The following is a 19823-nucleotide window of genomic DNA, read 5'->3' on the forward strand; positions in this document are numbered from 1 at the left end:
CCTGTCAGTCTCCATGTATTGTCTCAATATATTGTCAAACATCGAAGCCCAAATATCAAGACTTAAGTTTGAGCCAACTCAAGCTTAGTCAACCAGGTCAACCTTGATCCAGGGAATATTGCACCAACAATCTCCCCCTTTTTGATGTTTGACAATACCTTTAAGTTAGGCTAATCTCATGCCAATGTATGAATGAGGGTTCCCTTCATTCTTCCCCTTTCCAAGAGGGCACAAACTTCCTCTTTAGGTAATGAAGGCCTAACTTAACCACACATTCTCCCCCTATTAGCATACATCAAAAACTCTCCCCCTGAAGAGTTACCCAACGTTGTTCACAACTCAATAACGAAAGTCTCATACCCTTCATTATTCTTAATGCTCATCCTTGAGCATATACCACTTGGTATGTTCACACACGATTCAAATAAAAGTCTCATACCCTTCATTTTCATCAAATGCTCATCCTTGAGCATATACCACTTGAATAATGAAGATATCCACTCTCCATTGTATTCAAATGCCCAACCTTGAACTTTTCTGAAAGAAGGTTAACCACCTTCCAAGGTGTATGAAAAATAAATTTTCATGTCCTTAAAGAGTAACTCCCCCTAAAGACATGCACGTAACTTCTGTCATTGCACCAACAATAACTTGGAATCCCTAAACATATAGGAAATTCAAATTTGGAAGTTTTGAGGTTCAAAAATTCAATATTGAAACCAAACCTCTGTTGGTGCAATATCCCTCAGGTCAAGGTTGACCTGGGTGACCAAGCTGAGTCTTGGTTTGAGTTTAGATGTTTGACAATAAGAAATTGATTGAAGAAGAGTCAAGTAGGTCAAGGTTGATTGGATACTTGACAGGGAAGTCCTGGTGAGTGAAGCCAGGCAGAGTGAAAGTCCTGGTGAGTAAAACCAGGTGAAAACCCTAGTGAGTGAAGCTAGGTGAAAGTCCTGGTGAGTGAAGCCAGGCAGAAGGAAAACACTAGTGAGTGAAGCTAGGTGAAAGTCCTGGTGAGTGAAGCCAGGCAGAAGGAAAATACTAGTGAGTGAAGCTAGGTGAAAGTCCTAGTGAGTGAAGCTAGGTGAAAGTCCTGGTGAGTGAAACCAGGTGAAAATCCTAGTGAGTGAAGCTAGGTGAAAGTCCTGGTGAGTGAAACCAGGTGAAAACCCTAGTGAGTGAAGCTAGGTGAAAGTCCTGGTGAGTGAAGCCAGGCAGAAGGAAAATCCTAGTGAGTGAAGGTAGGTGAAAGTCCTGGTGAGTGAAGCCAGGTGAAAGCCCTAGTGAGTGAAGCTAGGCAGATGGAAAACCCTAGTGAGTGAAGCTAGGTGAAAGTCCTGGTGAATGAAGCCAGGCAGAAGGAAAACCCTAGTGAGTGAAGCTAGGTGAAAGTCCTAGTGAGTGAAGCTAGGTGAAAGTCCTGGTGAGTGAAGCCAGGCAAGGGAAAATCCAGATGGATCAAGGATGATCGGACATCTGGTGTTGGGAAGTCCAAGTAGGTCAAAGGATTGATTGGATACTTGGCACGAGGAAATACAGATAGGTCAAAGGGATTGACCAGACATCTGATGGAAGTCCAAGTAGGTCAAGGGAGTGACCAGATACTTGACATGAATAGAAAAGTCTAAGTGGGTCAAAGGGATTGACCAGACACTTGGTGTGAAGTCCTAGCAGGTCAAAGGAGTGACCAGATGCTAGGCATGATGTACCAACAGGTCAAGGTTGACCGGATGTTGGTTTGAGAGGCTTGGAACTTGGTTTGGGCAAAACCAATGTTGATCGATCGGATCGATTCAGAGCCGGATCGATCGGATCGATCCGTGCTTCTCCTAAGCAGAGAGCCTCCGGATCGATCCGTGGATCGATCAGATGTTCCAATCGATCGCTGGATCGATTGGGACGCGGCCGCTTCGATAAGCGCCGGATCGATCCGTGGATCGATCCGTGCTTCGAGGAAAGGCGCTCTGGATCGATCCGTGGATCGATCCAAAGCCTCCCCGATCGATTGGGAACATTCGAATCGATCGGGATCCGACCGTTGGCGTCGATAAAGGCCGCATGCGTTCATTTCCTTCGGCATCCCTTCTCCGATTCACTCCAGATTTCTCGCCAGCTCCTCCACAGCACTCACAAAGCTCAGATCGCCAGTTCTTGAAGGATCTTGGAAGGTTTCCAAGTCAAGAGGCGGATCAAAGTCAAAGAAGAGAAGCTAGGGTTAGGGTTTGTACTCATTGTAAGCTTGTAAGCTTGTATTTCTTGTATCCTTTCCTTCTCTTCTTGTATTGAGTCTTGTAGGGCTTCTCCGCCCTTGGTAGTTACCATAAAGGAGAGTTTTATTTAGTGGAGGGTGTGTGTGTTGGTGTGGATCCTTGGATTAGTCACCTCTTGTGAGGTGGATACCAAGTAAACCAACCGTGTTAGCGTTGTGTGATTGTTTCTGTATTTTCCGCTGCACATCTTTGAAGAAACAAGCAACGCCAAGCACCGAGCGAACGCGACGAGCTATTCACCCCCCCTCTAGCTACTTTTGGTCCTAACAAGTGGTATCAGAGCGAGGCCGCTCTTCACCGGAATCATCCCCGGAAGGGTCAAGCATAACAAGAAGAGCTAGAGGGTGAAGAAGTTGAAGCAAAGTTGTCAAAGTCAAAGAAATTTTATCAAGCTCAACTTCAAGATGCAATTCCAAGATGGGCTTGGATTTGACACAAGGGTGGCTCCACCATACACTTCTACGAGTTTCGATTCTTGGAAATCAAGAATCGAAAATTTTCTTATGATAGAGATAGAGCAATGGTTTGCTCTCATGGAAGGTTTTGAAGCTCCCACAAATTCCAAGGGCAAAGTACTCAAAAGGAGCAAATGGAGCAAAGACCAAATCCAAAGATGTGAGGCCAATGACAAAGTGACCAAGCTTTTGGTCAATTTATTGCCAAGCAACATCTTGGAACAAATTGGAGAGTTTGAAGATGCCAAGGAGCTTTGGAGCAAATTGGCAAGAATTCATGAGATCCCCTCCACTGTACCAAATCAAGGAGAATCCAAAGAGGGTGACTCATTGGATCAAGACCAAGAGGAGGACTCCGAGGTTGAGAGATGCTCAACCTCCGAAGAAGAAGTTCAAGAAGAAGCTTCATCTTCAAGGGAATGCAACGAAGGGAACAAGGAGGGAGCATACTCCTTGTTTCATATTCAAGATGATGAAGCCTCCACCTCTAGGATTGAGGGGGATCAATCCTTGGTGACACCGGATCAAGAAGAAGGAGAAGCTTCTACATCCGGGTCAAGAGATGAAGAGATTGAAGAAGCTTCTACCTCCACGAGTCAAGAAAAATCAAATGGAGGAGAATCAAGATCGGATCAAGAGGAAGCTTCTATCTCCGGATCCAAAGGAAAAGATGCCACCCCTACAAGCAAAGGTATAAATATTTCAATTAAAAATAAAAATCATATTATATGCTTTGAGTGTAGGGAACATGGGCACTACAAGAGCAAGTGCCCTAAATTGGCCAAGAAGAAGGGCCAAGTGGCACAAAAGGGCAAGGCGAAGCCCAAGGAGACCATCCCCGAAACAAAGAAGAGCAAGGAGCACATTGTGTGCTTCTCTTGCAATCAAAAAGGGCATTAGGTCTAGTGGTCAAGCCAAAAATGCTAGGGAAGTCATCCCTAAGAGTATTTTTGCAATAAATGTGACTAAGACTTCTAAGAAGTCTAAGAAAGTCACAAACAAGGTCACAAGGGAGGTTATCCCTAGAGTTGACCTAGAAACTGTGACCAAGGCTTCTAAGAAGCCCAACAAGGTCACTAGGAAGGTATCTAGGGAAGTTATCCCTAGTGAGTACCTAGAGCATCCAAGGAGCACCAATAGGTGTTGGGTTCCTAGGAGCATCTTCTCTACCCCATAGATGGGTTAGAGAGTGTCAACTCCGATTAGAAGGGTAGTTAACCCAACTTTGAGGAAATTGACACTCAAGGAGCATTTTCAAGGTTTTAGTTAACCTTTGAAAATGAAATGGAATTATTGATTACTCCTTGAAAGAGTAAAATGTGTCTAATGGTGAAAAATTGATTTTATATTAAAATGGCATAAATTGGGAAAACCTTGAGAAATACCAAGTTGGGATTTTGGTATTCTCTTGGAAATTTAAGGCAATCCGGGCCTTGATTTATGTAATCACTCTTGAGGAAAAATGGAATATGCCAACATTTGAGGACATGTTTATTTTCAATTGGCATACATTAAATCAAGGAAATTAGAAATGCCAATTTAGGTTTTGGCATTCTCTTGAAGCACTTTAGGGCAATCTAGGTTTAAGTTGTAAGTTTAGCTAAGACTTTAAGGATACTTAGATAGTTAATCTAAGTATATTTTATTTATGCAAAATCTTGCCATGATTGTTTGCCCATCATATGCCATGACATCATGTCTATTTTTGAATTCATTGTTTTAGTATGAAAACTCCAAAAAAAAAATACCATGTCATGACATTCATACATCATGTAGAAATAGGATATTTTCTGTTGAAAATTATTTTCTTTTGATGTATGCCATAACATAATCATGCATTAAGTTTAATTCCTTGTAATTAAGGACAAATGACATTTAACGACACTTATTGACAAGTGACATCCTAGGTGGATGTCTAATATCTCTAGAATGCCTAGATAGATATGCATGATCCCTAGATTAGGGCAAAAAAAAAAAAAACCAAAATCTACATCTCACAAGGACTATAAGGTGACTTGTCCGTGTTTTAGTGTACATTAGATACAAGTGAGATGTTAGGAAGATGAACAAAACTCAAGATGTTGATTTAGTGCATTCTTTTGAGTTTTAGGTTCATCAAAGCACATAGTTATGTGTTTTCCCATCATTGGGAAAGCTAATGTACAAGTCATGTGCATTAAGCCCAAGGAACATGGTGGGATATTAGTTTGAAAATATTTTCAAAATGATTTTGGAAAACCTTGGTGAAGGCTATCTTTTGATAGTAATCACCATTGAATAGTTAGACACAATCTTGAAGAAAACACTAAAGTTTTTGCAAGTTTTCAAGTTTGTGTCAATCTTTGAAAATATGAAGTATTTTCATAGAAAACTATTTTTCCTTGATATTATATGCCCTAAATAATGCCTACACGAAATTTCATGATTTTTGGATTTTTGTAGAATTTTCTAGGGGTTTCTGAAGTTGACTGAAATGGAATTTCAGCAACTATCAGAGCTCCGATCAATCCATGGATCGATTGGAGTGCCAGAATCGATCCGTGGATCGATTCAGAAGGCAAGACTCCCGCGAGCAGAAGCTCGCTGAATCGATCAGCCGATCGATCCAGGTAGTCTGAATCGATCAATGGATCGATTCAGAAAGGTTCAATCGATTGGAACCCAACTCCAATCGATCCAAGTTGCTGATTTTAGCTGGGAAGGCTTGATTTCAGCATCTTTGAACCTCTTTGAGTCTAGGTAACCATTCCAAACCCCTAAAATACATTTGTATACATACAAAGGGTGTTTTCATGTGAAAACAAGGATGGATTGGTTAAGGAAGGCTTCATTGAAGTTTAGGTTGAGGTTTGTTTCAAATTTTGAGTATTTGAACCTCAAAACTTCTAAATTTGGGTTTCCTAAAGGTTTAGGAATTCCAAGTCATTGTTGGTGCAATGACAGAAGTTACCACCATGTCTTTAGGGGGAGGGACTCTTTAAAGACATGAAAAATTACTTTTCATGAACCTTGGAAGGTGGTTAACCTTCTTTAAAGAAAATGCTCATGTATGAGCTTTTGAACTTGAAATGGGGAGTGGATATCCTCATTATTTCAAGTGGGAACTCAAGTGGTTAGATAATGCTCAAGGTTGGGTATTTGTCTACATTGAGGGAGAAGTTAAGGATAAATAAAGGGTATGTGACCTTCATTATCGTGTTGATCACAACGAGTGATGTTGTGAACAATGATGAGTAACTCTTCAGGGGGAGAGTCGTCAACAAATGGATTTGTTGATGTGTACCCAAAATTGGGGCATGGGTTGATGTGTGCCCAAAGATGGGTTGATGTGTGCCAATAGGGGGAGAATGAAAGGACCTATGAATGGGTGTAAGTTAGGCTTTCATTACCTAGAGGGAGTGTGCCCTCGTAGGGGGAGAATGAAGAGCTTAATTTATATGTTCATTACCTAGTGGCATGAAGATTGAGGCTATAGGATTAGCCTAACTTACATGTGGTATTGTCAAACATCAAAAAGGGGGAGATTGTTGGTGCAATATCCCTCAGGTCAAGGTTGACCTGGGTGACCAAGCTGAGTCTTGGTTTGAGTTTAGATGTTTGACAATAAGAAATTGATTGAAGAAGAGTCAAGTAGGTCAAGGTTGACTGGATACTTGACAGGGAAGTCCTGGTGAGTGAAGCCAGGCAGAGTGAAAGTCCTGGTGAGTAAAACCAGGTGAAAACCCTAGTGAGTGAAGCTAGATGAAAGTCCTGGTGAGTGAAGCCAGGTAGAAGGAAAACACTAGTGAGTGAAGCTAGGTGAAAGTCCTGGTGAGTGAAGCCAGGCAGAAGGAAAACACTAGTGAGTGAAGCTAGGTGAAAGTCCTAGTGAGTGAAGCTAGGTGAAAGTCCTGGTGAATGAAACCAGGTGAAAATCCTAGTGAGTGAAGCTAGGTGAAAGTCCTGGTGAGTGAAACCAGGTGAAAACCCTAGTGAGTGAAGCTAGGTGAAAGTCCTGGTGAGTGAAGCCAGGCAGAAGGAAAATCCTAGTGAGTGAAGGTAGGTGAAAGTCCTGGTGAGTGAAGCCAGGTGAAAGCCCTAGTGAGTGAAGCTAGGCAGATGGAAAACCCTAGTGAGTGAAGCTAGGTGAAAGTCCTGGTGAGTGAAGCCAGGCAGAAGGAAAACCCTAGTGAGTGAAGCTAGGTGAAAGTCCTGGTGAGTGAAGCCAGGCAAGGGAAAATCCAGATGGATCAAGGATGATCGGACATTTGGTGTTGGGAAGTCCAAGTAGGTCAAAGGATTGACTGGATACTTGGCACGAGGAAATACAGATAGGTCAAAGGGATTGACCAGACATCTGATGGAAGTCCAAGTAGGTCAAGGGAGTGACCAGATACTTGGCATGAATAGAAAAGTCTAAGTGGGTCAAAGGGATTGACCAGACACTTGGTGGGAAGTCCTAGCAGGTCAAAGGAGTGACCAGATGCTAGGCATGATGTACCAACAGGTCAAGGTTGACCGGATGTTGGTTTGAGAGGCTTGGAACTTGGTTTTGGGCAAAAACCAAGTGTTGGATCGATCGCGTGGATCGATTCAGGCTGGATCGATCGGTGGATCGATCCGTGCTTCTCTAGCGAACAGAGCCTCGGATCGATCCGTGGATCGATCCAGATGTTCCAATCGATCGGTGGATCGATTGGGACGCGGCCGCTTCGATAAGCGCCGGATCGATCCGTGGATCGATCCGGTGCTTTTCCGGCAGGCGGCCCGGATCCAGATCCGTGGATCGATCCAAAGCCTCCCGATCGATTGGGAACATTCGAATCGATCGGGATTGGCGTCGATAAAGCCGCATGCGTTCATTTCCTTCGGCATCCCTTCTCCGATTCACTCCAGATTCTCGCCACTCCTCCACGGCACTCACAAAGCTCGGATCGCCAAGGATCTTGGAAGGTTTCAAGTCAAGAGGCGGATCAAAGTCAAAGAAGAGAAGCTAGGGTTAGGGTTTGTACTCATTGTAAGCTTGTAAGCTTGTATTTCTTGTATCCTTTCCTTCTCTTCTTGTATTGAGTCTTGTAGGGCTTCTCCGCCCTTGGTAGTTACCATAAAGGAGAGTTTTATTTAGTGGAGGGTGTGTGTGTTGGTGTGGATCCTTGGATTAGTCACCTCTTGTGAGGTGGATACCAAGTAAACCAACCGTGTTAGCGTTGTGTGATTGTTTCTGTATTTTCCGCTGCACATCTTTGAAGAAACAAGCAACGCCAAGCACCGAGCGAACGCGACGAGCTATTCACCCCCCCCCCCCTCTAGCTACTTTTGGTCCTAACAACCTCAATCTAAACCTCTACTTAGTCTTCCTTAACCAATACATCCTTGTTTTCATTATGAAAACTCCCCCTAAATGTATACAAATGTGTATTTGAGGGGTTAGGAGTGGTTTTATAGATTAAAAATGGTTTAGAATGCTGAAAACAAGCTTTCCCAGCCAAAATCAGCATCCCCAATCGATTGGAGTTGGGTCCCAATCGATTGAACCTGCCTGAATCGATCCACTGATCGATTCAGCTAGTGTGGATCGATCGGTGGATCGATCCAGCGAGCTTCTTCTCGCGAGAAATGCCTTCTCAATCGATCAGGCGCGAGCTTCTTCTCGCGAGAAATGCCTTCTCAATCGATCGCCTGATCGATTGAGGCACTCCAATCGATCGGGTGATCGATTGAAGCTCTGAAATTGCTAAAATTTCATTTCAGTCAATTTCAGAAACTCCCCAAAAATTCTACAAAATTCTAAAAATCATGAAAATTCATGTAGACACTACTTAAGGGATATACTATCAAGGAAAAAATACTTTTCTATGAAAATACTTTCTATTTTCCAAGATTGACACAAACTTGAAAACTTGTAAAAATATTAGTGTTTTCTTCTAGTTTGTGTCTAACATTTCAATGATAATTACTATCAAAAGATAGTTTTCATCAAGGTTTTCTAAAAGCATTTTAAAATGATTTTCAAAACCAATATCCAACCATGTTCTTTGGGCTTAATGCACATGACTTGCACATTAGCTTTCCCAATGATTGGAAAACACATAACTATGTGTTTTGATGAACTTAAACTCAAAAGAATGGACTAAACCAACATCTTGAGTTTTGTTTATCATCCTAACATCTCACTTATATTTAATGTGTACGAAACCACATACAAGTCACCTTATAGTTCTTAGTGAGATGTAAACTTTGGTTTTACCCTAATCTAGGGATCATGCATATCTATCTAGGCATTTTGAGGTTATGAACATCCACCAAGGATGTTACTTATTAATGAATGTCATTTGTCTTTAGATTTGTAAGGAATTAAAATAATGCATGATGTGTTATGGCAAACGTAAATAATTTTTGAAAGAAAATTTCCTATGACTATATGATGTATGTATGACATGACATGGTATTTTTGTGTTGTTTTTCATAATAATCATGAGTGCAAAAATAAACATGATGTCATGGCATATGATGGACAAACAAAGCATGACAAATTAGCATGAATAAAATACCTAGATTACCTATCTAAGTATCCTTAAACCTTAGCTAAATTAAGATTTAAAACCTAGATTGCCCACTTTCTCAAGAAAATGCTAATAATCCAACTTTGACATTTTTTTTTTGCTTTTCTTAATTTGTGCCAATTTAAATTAAACATATTCCTCAAATTTTGGCACAATCTACTCTTCCAAGAGTAACCAAATGAGTTAAGGCTTAAATTTACCTTTAACTTCCTAAGAACATACCAAAATCCCAACTTGGTAGTTCTTATGATTTTCTCAAATTGTGTCATTTAAAATTTCATCTAATTTCTTAAAATATGACACCTTTTACTTTTTCCAAGAGTAAACCATTTATCCTTTTCATTTTCAAAGGTTAATAATAACCTTGAAAATGCTCCTTGAGTGTCAACTTCATCATGATTGGGTTAACTACCCTTCCATTTAGAGTTGACACTCTCTAACCCATCTATGGGGTAGAGAAGATGCTCCTAGGAACCCAAAATCTATTGGTGCTCCTTGGATGCTCTAGGTACTCACTAGGGATAACTTCCCTAGATACCTTCCTAGTGACCTTGTTTGGCTTCTTAGAAGCCTTGATCACATTTTCTAGGTCAACCCTAGGGATTGCTTCCCTTGTGACCTTCTTTGTGACTTTATTGGACTTCTTAGAAGTCTTAGTCACATTTGTTGTAAAAATACTCTTAGGAATAACCTCCCTAGTATTTTTGACTTGACCACTAGGCCTAGGGTTAGTTCCATAACTATATGGAACTCTATGGTAAGAAGGCACATCTTCTTTGGTTTAGGTTTGTATCCCAAACCTCTATGACCCTTGGATGACCCTTGTTGTCCTAAATCTAGATTTTGCTCATTTTGCCCTTTTAGGATATTTTCCATCCTTTTTAGGGTCTTTTCTAATTTATCAAGTCTTGACCTCAAGACTTGATTTCCACCATTAAGTCCTTAGTTTTTGGTTTTTCATTAAATCCATGAGCATTTTTGTTTCTAGACGCATACCTAAAATTCTTTGTTTTCTTGTCTAGATTTTCATCTACCTTCCTAACCCTAGGTTTGGTAGTTTTAGCATGTAGAGCCACATGTTTCTCTTTAAGGCTCTCATGCTTTCTATTCTTATGGTAAATAGCATTAAAATGATAAAGACTTGACTTAACATGTTTTTTACCATTGTTCAAGGGAGTAGTCTCAATAAATGATACCTTTCTTTTTACCTTGGAGGCTCCCCCTTGACTCATGCTTCCTCCATGAGCCTTGACCTTCTTCTTCCCATTAGGATATTGACTCCGATAATGTCCTTTTTTATTGCAAGAAAAACACACAATGTGCTCCTTACTCTTCTTTATTTCGGGAGCGGTCTCCTTGGGCTTCACCTTGCCTTTTAGTGCCACCTGGCCCTTCTTCTTGGCCAATTTGGGGCATTTTCTCTTGTAATGCCCATGTTCCCTACACTCAAAACATATAATATGATTTTTATCTTTAATTGAAATGTTTTTACCTCCATGTGTAGGGATGACATCTTCTCCTTTTGATCCGGAGGTAGAGGCTTCCTCTTGATCCAATATCACCAAGAGTTGCTCCCCCTCAATCCTAGAGGTGGAGGCTTCTTCATCCTCTTCTTCTCTTGACCCGGATGTGGAGGCTTCTTCTTGCTCCGGTGTCAATGATCTACACTCCCCCTCAATCCTAGAGGTGGAGACTTCTTCATCTTCATCTTGTACATGGAACAAGGAGTATGCGCTCTCCTTGCCTTCTTCATTGCATTCCTTTGAAGATGAAGCTTCTTGGACTTCTTCTTCAGAAGTTGAGAATCTCTCAACTTCGGAGTCTTCCTCCTCTTGGTCTTGCTCCAATGAGTCACCCTCTTTGGATTCTTCTTGATCTTATACAGTGGAGGGGATCTCATGAATCTTTGCCAATTGCTCCATAGCTCTTTGGCATCCTTGAATTTTCCAACTTGAGCCAAAATATTGCTTGGCAATAAATTGACCAAAAGCTTGGTCACTTTATCATTTGCTTTGCTCCTTTGAACTTGCTCTTGGCTCTATTTGCTTTTCTTGAGTACTTTGCCCTTGGAATTTGTTGGAGATTCAAATCCTTCCATTAGAGCAAACCATTGCTCTATCTCCATCATCAAGAAATTCTCAATTTTTAATTTCCAAGAATTGAAGCTTGTAGATATATATGGTGGAGGCACCCTTGTGTCGAATCCAAGTCCGTCTTAGAATTCCATTGAAGTTGAGCTTCTTGTGATGAAGTCTTTGACTTGTAGAATTGCTCCAACTTCTTCACCCTCTAGCTCTTTGCCCCTTCCGGCGATGATTCCGGTGAAGAACAACCTTGCTCTGATACCACTTGTTGGGATCGATTATGGAGCTAGAGGGGGGGGGGGGTAAATAGCTCAGCGCAATCTTGTGCTCGTCGTTGCTTGTTTCTTCAAAGATATGCAGCGGAAAATACAAAGAAACAAACACACAACGCTAACTCTAGGATTTACTGGGTATCCACCTCAACAAGAGGTGACTAATCCAAGGATCCACACACTCACGCACCCTCCACTATGAAAATACTCCTTCTCAGTAACTACCGAAGGCGGAGAAACCTTACAACCTCATAATACAACAATGAGAAAGAAAGAAGCAAAATACAAATGAATCTTACAAGATTACAATGAAAACCCTAGCTTCTTCTTCTTCTTCTTGCAACTCGCCTCTTGACTTGGATGAGCCTCCAAGAACCTTCAAGAACTGGCAGTGAGGAAGAAAAGATCGCTGTGGAGGTTTTCTGTGATCGCCTGTGGAGAAGAGAGGAAGTCGTGCGCAGGAAAACGCTCGCCAACGGCTTTATCCGCGCCAACGGTCAAATCCCAATCGATTGGATTGCTCCCAATCGATTGGGGAGGCTTTGGATCGATCGGTTGATCTATCCAGAGCGCCTCTGTGCTCTTGGAATCACCCTAAATCGATTACCCGATCGATTCAAGGCTTCTCGAGCGATTTCCAGCACTCCAATCGATCGACCGATCGATTGGAGGTTTCAATCGATCAACTGATCGATTCAGAAGCTCACTGTTTGCTCAAAAACTCTCCCAATCGATTGACCGATAGATTGGGGAAGTTTTAATCAATTACCTAATCGATTCAGCCCATTTCTGCACAAAATCACGTCGCCCAATCGATTGAACCCCCCAATCGATTGGAAAGTAGAAAACTGGATAGATCTTTAAATTAGCTTCGTTTCTCATCCAAGATCACCTCATTCCGATATCCGAGTCAAAAGTTATGGCTTTCGGAAGCTCACTACGCCCGAACTTCCTAGTTCCATGCCAACTCCCTATTGGACTTACGACCGCTAAGAATTCGATCAACTTTTGACCCATCTAGACTTTCTCCTTGTGCCAAGTGTTCGGTCAATCTTGACCCACTTGGACTTATCATCTCGTGCCAAGTGTCTGGTCCTCCATGACCCACTTGGACTTCCTTCTACCAGATGTCCGGTCACCCTTGACTCATCTGGATTTCCTCATGCCTAGCTTCACTCACCAGGTCTTTCCATTGCCCGACTTCACTCACTGGGACTTTCCCCTGCCTGGCTTCACTCACCAGGACTTTCACTTGCCTGGCTTCACTCACCAGGACTTTCCCAACTACCCGGCTTTACTCATCGAGACTTTCACCTAGCTTCACTCACTAGGATTTCTCAACTGCCCAGCTTCACTCACCGGGACTTACACCTAGCTTCACTCACTAGGATTTTCATCTGCATGACTTCACTCACCAGGACTTCCCACACAGACGATTACACCTGCAATCTCTACGACCTGTCAGTCTCCATGTATTGTCAAACATTGAAACCCAAACATCAAGACTTAAGCTTGAGCCAACTCAAGCTTAGTCAACCAGGTCAACCTTGACCTAGGGAATATTGCACCAACAGTAGCTCCCTCTTCATCGATGCTCTCGATGCTCATTTCGGACGAGCTTGAATCATAGTCCTCGTCTTGATGACTTGCCATTAATGCAAGTCCGGAGAAGGCCTTGACTTCCGATTTGGACAACGTATTGTCCCACGTCGCTTTTAGTGTTTTGAATTTGTTCGGTTGGACAGGCTTCTTTCCTTTGTCCTTGTTTCTTAGCTTGGGGCAGTTGTTCTTGACGTGCCCTTTTTCGTTGCAGTGGTAGCATTGGATTGTCCTTTTCTTTCTACCTTGTGGATGGTTAGTTTTCCTAGATTTACATAATTTCTTAAAACACCTTACCATCATTACCAGTTCTTCATCGTCGAGAGAGGATTCTGAGTCTTGTTCGTCTCTCGATGCCTTTAGGGTGATGTTATGCTTTGGCTCCTTAGTATCTACACATCTCGATTCATGCACTTCAAATGTGGAAAATAATTCTTCTAAGAAAATAGTTTCTAAGTCCTTAGATATATAAAAAGCATCTACTAGTGATGCCCATTTAGTATTTCTAGGAAAAGAATTGAGTGTGTATCTTAGCGAATCTCAGTTACTTACCTTTTCTCCGAGATTCGAAAGTTCGGTGATGAGCTCTTTAATTCTCGAGTGTAGATGTGCAATTGTCTCGTCTTCTTCAAGTCGCATGTTGGTGAGTTGGTTGCGAAGTAAGTCCCGTCTTGCGAGTTTGGCTTCGGACGTCCCTTCGTGTAGTTCAAGAAACTTCTCCTAAAGTTTCTTTGCTGAATTGTAGGTGCCGATTCGGTTGACTTCTTTTAGCGGAAGGATGCTAAGCAGATGGAACTCTGCTTTACCGTTTACCACGTAGTCGGTCTGTTCCTTTTTTGTCCACTGGTATTCTTCCTTACCTTCGGGTGCTACAAAATCGAATTTCATAATTAAAAATAACTCAAAATCTGTTTTAAAAATACCTGCATTCGTTTTTTTCAGCTAGCGAATTCCCCTTCAAACTTCGGCGGGTATATGCTTGTTCCGGCCATTGATTCAGTGCTTCAATCGGTGGTTAGTTCTCTTGAAGCGTCTGGCTCTGATACCACTTGTTGGACCGGGTTGGCAGGATAGAAGGGGGGTTGAATAGCCTAAAGTTTTGACTTGGTTACAACCAGGGAGGTTGTTAATCCAAGGAATGAACTGCACTAGTATCTCCTTCTGGTGGAGAAGTCTCTTACAGCAATGACGTAAAAAAAAAATAGAAGCTAAACTAAAAATGAAAGCACACAAGTATTGGTTTGCTAATTGCTTGAATGAATTGAAAAGCTTCTAGACCAAGACTGTATTTATAGCCTTGGTCGGGGCGCCTGGAGGGTTCCAGACGCCTGGGAAGGGGATAAAATTTTATCCCTTTCGTATAGATCGCGTTTGATCATGATCTGGATGAAATCCCGATCCGGGCGCTCGGAAGGGTTCCGGGCGCCTGGACCAAGAAAGTCAATAATGTTGACTTTTTCGGTCCGAACCCTGTGCTCCAGTCCAGCTTGCCTCGGTCCGGGTGTTCTGCTCCGGCTCCGCTTGCTTGGGTGACATCGACCATCTGGAATAGGGCTCACCCGAACCCAACTTCCGACCTTCTTGAGCAACCTTCTGCTCCAGCTTCTCGCCCCTCAGAAACGCCACGTGCCTCCTTCTCGTCCGCCCGCGTACTCTTCCGCAGCACATCGTCTCTCGGACGCACCGATCCCGTTGGCTCTCTCCTGTGTCGTCCTTCTCGCTAGCTGCTTCTTTTGCTCGACCCCCTGTACTCCTAAGCTCCTGCACACTTATACACAAGGTTAAAACACCATATGACCTAACTTAACTTGTTGATCACATCAAAACAACCTTAGGGTTCCAACAGATAAGATATGAAAAATATTAGAGAGAGTAAGTGTTTAAGATATGTATTTATACTTAGATAATTAATTGATATTTTAATTAGATGATATGAAATTATGATAAAAATATATAATCTATTGATAAAGATATTAATTAGTAATAATAAAATAAGGTAAAATTTATTTAAATATAGATAATAATATAATAGGAGATAAAGTCTGATGCTGTAAAAAGATATTGATATGTAGGTAAGGCTTCACATGACAGATCCTTAACATGGTCAGTTGTCAACACAAGAGCCATGTGGCATAATTTGGAACTTGGTTATCATAGACTCCACGTGGCATGTCAACTATTAAGCTGACTCGATTAGCTAAGTCATTAACCTCCTAACTTCTCAAGCAGTTTGACCTGCCGAGCCAACTCGACCAGTTGAGTTGTCGACCTCCCGACTTCTGAGCTTAGTTAGTCGAGCCGAGCACTCCGACTCTTGACTTCCTGAGCTGGTCTAAGCTGCCGAGCGATTCCTGACCTCCCGAGCTGGTCTAAGCTGCCGAGTAGTTCCTGACTTCCCAATCTGTTGACCAATCGTATACCGATGCAGATAAAAGCCATAATTCCCAATGGCTCATGATCTCCTCCCCACTTCTTCGAAGAAGATAGGGGTCGTGAACCCCACTCACTCATGATCTCTTTCCCACCTCTCCATGATCCCTATGGGTACTTCACCCTTATAAAGGATCAAGTATAAGCTCCGCAGGAGAAGGACTCTCTGGCCTTCGAACTCAACCTCTCTTATTACTTTGTCCTTTTTTATTGAAACACTATGATGACTTAAGAATCAGAGTGGTTTCACCGAGGTAACTCCCAGCAAGCCCTTTGATGTTTGTTATTCTCCACAAATTCGGTTCTGCCATGAGAAGAAAGCAAGGATAAGGCCTCATGTCATAGCTCTTAGGTGCAAGGTGGATTTTTGTCACCACGGTGAAATTTATGCACCACATCATTTGATCTTGAACCGAATCAAATATACATAGCCGACCTGTTTAGTAGGATAAAAGTTAGTAGTAGTAGTTGTTGTTCTATTTAAGCATCCTACTCTATTTAATTATTTTAATCACTATAAAAAAATCATGATTTGTGATGAATTTTAAAGCGATGATTATATTTTTGTTGTCAATAGCTCGTCATAGAATTTTTGCAACGAAAAATTTAAATTCATCGCAAAAAATACAACAAATAATCAATTCGTCACTGATGAGGGACGAAATTTGTTTTTGTCCTTAATTATGGATGATTTTTTTTTATCCCTAATCATGGGTGAATGTATTCATCACTGATCAAGGAGACCAATGACGACAAAATTTGCCACTAAATACATGTTTTTGCAAAACCTACTACGATTCTGTGAAAAAAATAAAATTAATTTAAAACGACACTTAAGAAAAATGAGAACAATTTTAAAATAGGATATTTGATGTTCTATCGTGTTCATTCAATTCAGAAAGCACGATCTATTACGATACTTCGGGAGCTAGAAAGCACAATCTATTATGATACTTCGAGAGTTGGAGGAGGATGATTAATTCTAATCACATTTATGATGATTTGCATCAGAAAACTTAAAGTAATGCTAATACTATAATTTACTTGGTATCCACCTCCTTGAGGTGACTAATCCAAGGATCAATACATTGCACACACTCCACAATGAAGAACACTCTTTGAAAATAATCTCGAAGTGGAGAAATCTCGTACAAGCTCACATACAAGGATACAATGAAAACAAGATGAAAATACACAATACAAATGACAACCTTGCTTTCTTGATCTTTTGTTGCTTAAAATGCCTCTTGTAGGCTTGAAAATGCAACAACACTTCTCTCAGAGTTTTCCAAGAACCAGCCGTGAAGAGTGAAGAAGAAGATATTATGATTTGAATCTTTGAATGCCTCTATATCCCACAGATTAAGGTTTCCAATCAATTGACCTTGCCACGTTAGATCAAAACAAATCCAGCGGTTCAAATCTTGCAACGACTCTTTTCTGCTTCTTCCAATCGATTGCCCAATCAATTAACTGGATTCAATCAATCACCTAATCAATTATGAAGCTACTGTGTGTTCACAAATTCCTCCCAATCGATTAAACTCCTCATGAGAAAGCTATTGTGCTTCACGAAAAACTCCACTTCAATCGATTACCCAATAGATTGGCTTTTGACTGAATCGCTTACTGAATCGATTCACCGTGCCTCTTCACAACAACACTCCCAATCGATCCACTACTTGGGCAAATTGATTGCCTAATCGATTGCTCCAACCCTAACTTGCTTAACCCAAGTCTAGGGTTCCCTTACCCCACCTCTGGTCAACCATCACCTGTTGGGGCTTTCTCATCAAGTGTCCAGTTAACTTTTGACCACTTGGACTTTGTCAACTTTTCGTTGGAATTCCGATCACCAAGTGCGATCCTCATTGACCCACTTGGATTTTCTTTTGCCTAACCACAATTAGGACTTTTCTCTTGCCAACGTGCAGTCCTCCTTGACCCACTTGAACTTTCTTTTGCCTAACCCTCGAGTTAAGACTTTCTTTACCAACGTGTGATCCTCCTTGACCCACTTGGCCTTCCTTTTGCCTAACCATAGTTACGACTTTTCTTTGCTAATGTGTGATCCTCCTTGACCCACTTGGATTTTTCTTTATCAAACCACAGTTAGGACTTTCTTTTACTAACGTCCAATCCTCCTTGATTCATTTGGACTTTCATTTACCTAACCATAGTTAGGACTTTACCTTACCTAATCTCCAAGTTAGGATTTTTTCTTTACCTAACCTCTAGTTAGAACTTTGTCAGTCAAGTATCCGATTCTACACAACCTACTTGGCTTTTCTCTCACATATCATCAAGTATCTGGTCAACCTTGACCTACTTGACTTCTTATAGATATTTTCTAAACATATTGTCCAAACATCAAAATTCAAGCTCAAATCCACTCGAGCTTAGTCAAATTGATCAACCTTGATCCAAGGATGATTGCATCAATAATCTCTCAATACAATCTTCTTTATTACAATCATCAATAGAGAATAAACTAATTCAGAATTAGTGTTCATCTACAAACTCTTAGCTAAGAACCAAAAAAAAAATGATTCGACTCATTCACTAAGCATTAACTTCAATGAGCTGAAACTATGGTTAACATATTTGTAGTTGTCCTTCTTTTCCTTATCTTATGTTTGATTAGCCGCAGAAGATATAGGTCCTTCCCTTCCTCTTCAGCGTATAGACAATGCCCATGGCGGTGTAGGTCACGGTGTTAGGGATCACATTCTTGAGGAAGATCTTGAGGATGTCACACGTCTCCTCGTAGATTAGGTTGCCCATCCCACTTCCAAACATCGTTGCCGAATTTAGCGCTTGATCTACTGATTTCTGCCCAAATTCGATGCCATGTTACACAAATCGAACAAGAATTTGAAGCTGGAAAGTTGCGAAACGTTTGATTGAGAAAGAGAAATCAGGGATTTGGTGCATACCTTAAGGCTGCAAGATCTGTGAAACTTGATGTGCGCAAAACCTGGATCCACTCTCTAGGACACAGATTCAGTGGTCTACCGGTGGCTATACCGCCGAAACTACACGACCCCAAAGGGTTGTGTAGGATAGATCTGACGGCAAAGTCGCCTATCCTATAGGACACAAATCCAGCCCTGATCTACGCGGCCCCATAGGGCTTACCTCATTTTGTCCCTGCTCAACACCGCACTCACAGCTTTGCCTCACCTCATGGGGAAATGGAGATCAACCAACAATAGCGTAGAGTTAAGGACAGAGGAGGAAAAGGGGAAAAGGGGAAAAGGGGAAAACGGGGAGTTCAATGGATGGGGAAGCTTATAATGGCAAATTTACGACAAATACATATTCAACCCAAATTAGGGATGAATTTGCAATTCATCACAATATTTAGGGATGAATTAAAAATTCATCTCTAATTTTAGGGACTATTTTAGGACAAATTCAAAATTTGCCCCTAAGAGAAAAAATTTACGATAAATTCATTATTTGTCCCTAAATTTAGGGACGAATTTCTAATTCATCCCAAAATTTATTCGTAATTTTAATATTTTTTTACTGTAAATTAATGTTTTTGCAATATAGGAATTTTAATTTTTGGGACAAAACTTTACGACGAATTCAATATTCTGTAAGTACCCCATGATAGTTTTAATGTAGTCAACCAAGTTAAGTTAGATCATGTTTGTCTTTGATACATTGTGTTTAAGTGTGCAGGAACATATATAGGAGCACAAAAAGTCGAGAGGAAGACGCAGCTAGTGAGAATGATGTCATAGAAAAGGAGTTGATGGGCTCGATGCATCTGAGCGATGAGGTGCTATGGAAGAGTACACTGATGGACAAGAAGGACGTACGCGACGTTCAAGGGACGAGAAGCTGAGAAGGAAGCCTGCTCGAGGAGAAGGTCAGAGCTGACTGAAGCATCACCCACGCGAAGAAGATCAGTTAAAGAGTTGATCTGCCTCAGGAAAGGTGCCTTTAAATGCTTAGAAGGAGCCTTCGACACTGTTCATAGAAGGTGCCTTCCAAGTGATTGAACATGCCTTCAGATGACCGTTAGCTGAAGATAAAGTTTTATATTTGGTAATAAAACTTGTCTTATTAAAGGCACTTTAAACTTAATTAAAGGTGTGTTCAAGCTTCAGATAGAGTTTTTCAGGGGCTATAAAAAGACCCCTGAAGCTAATAAATAAAC

At 41.4% G+C, this 19823-nt stretch overlaps 1 long non-coding RNA gene across 1 annotated transcript; it reads right to left on the reverse strand.

Annotated features, from left to right (window-relative positions):
• Positions 1 to 18051: 18051 nt before the first annotated feature.
• On the reverse strand, positions 18052 to 19039 carry LOC122020628. The gene is made up of 2 exons (XR_006122267.1): positions 18589 to 19039; positions 18052 to 18484 (listed from the first exon to the last, which is right to left on the reverse strand). It is a non-coding gene; the product is annotated as an uncharacterized LOC122020628 (long non-coding RNA).
• Positions 19040 to 19823: the final 784 nt, after the last annotated feature.

Source organism: Zingiber officinale, chromosome 9A (assembly GCF_018446385.1).
Source record: "Zingiber officinale cultivar Zhangliang chromosome 9A, Zo_v1.1, whole genome shotgun sequence".
Lineage (NCBI taxonomy): Eukaryota > Viridiplantae > Streptophyta > Magnoliopsida > Zingiberales > Zingiberaceae > Zingiber > Zingiber officinale.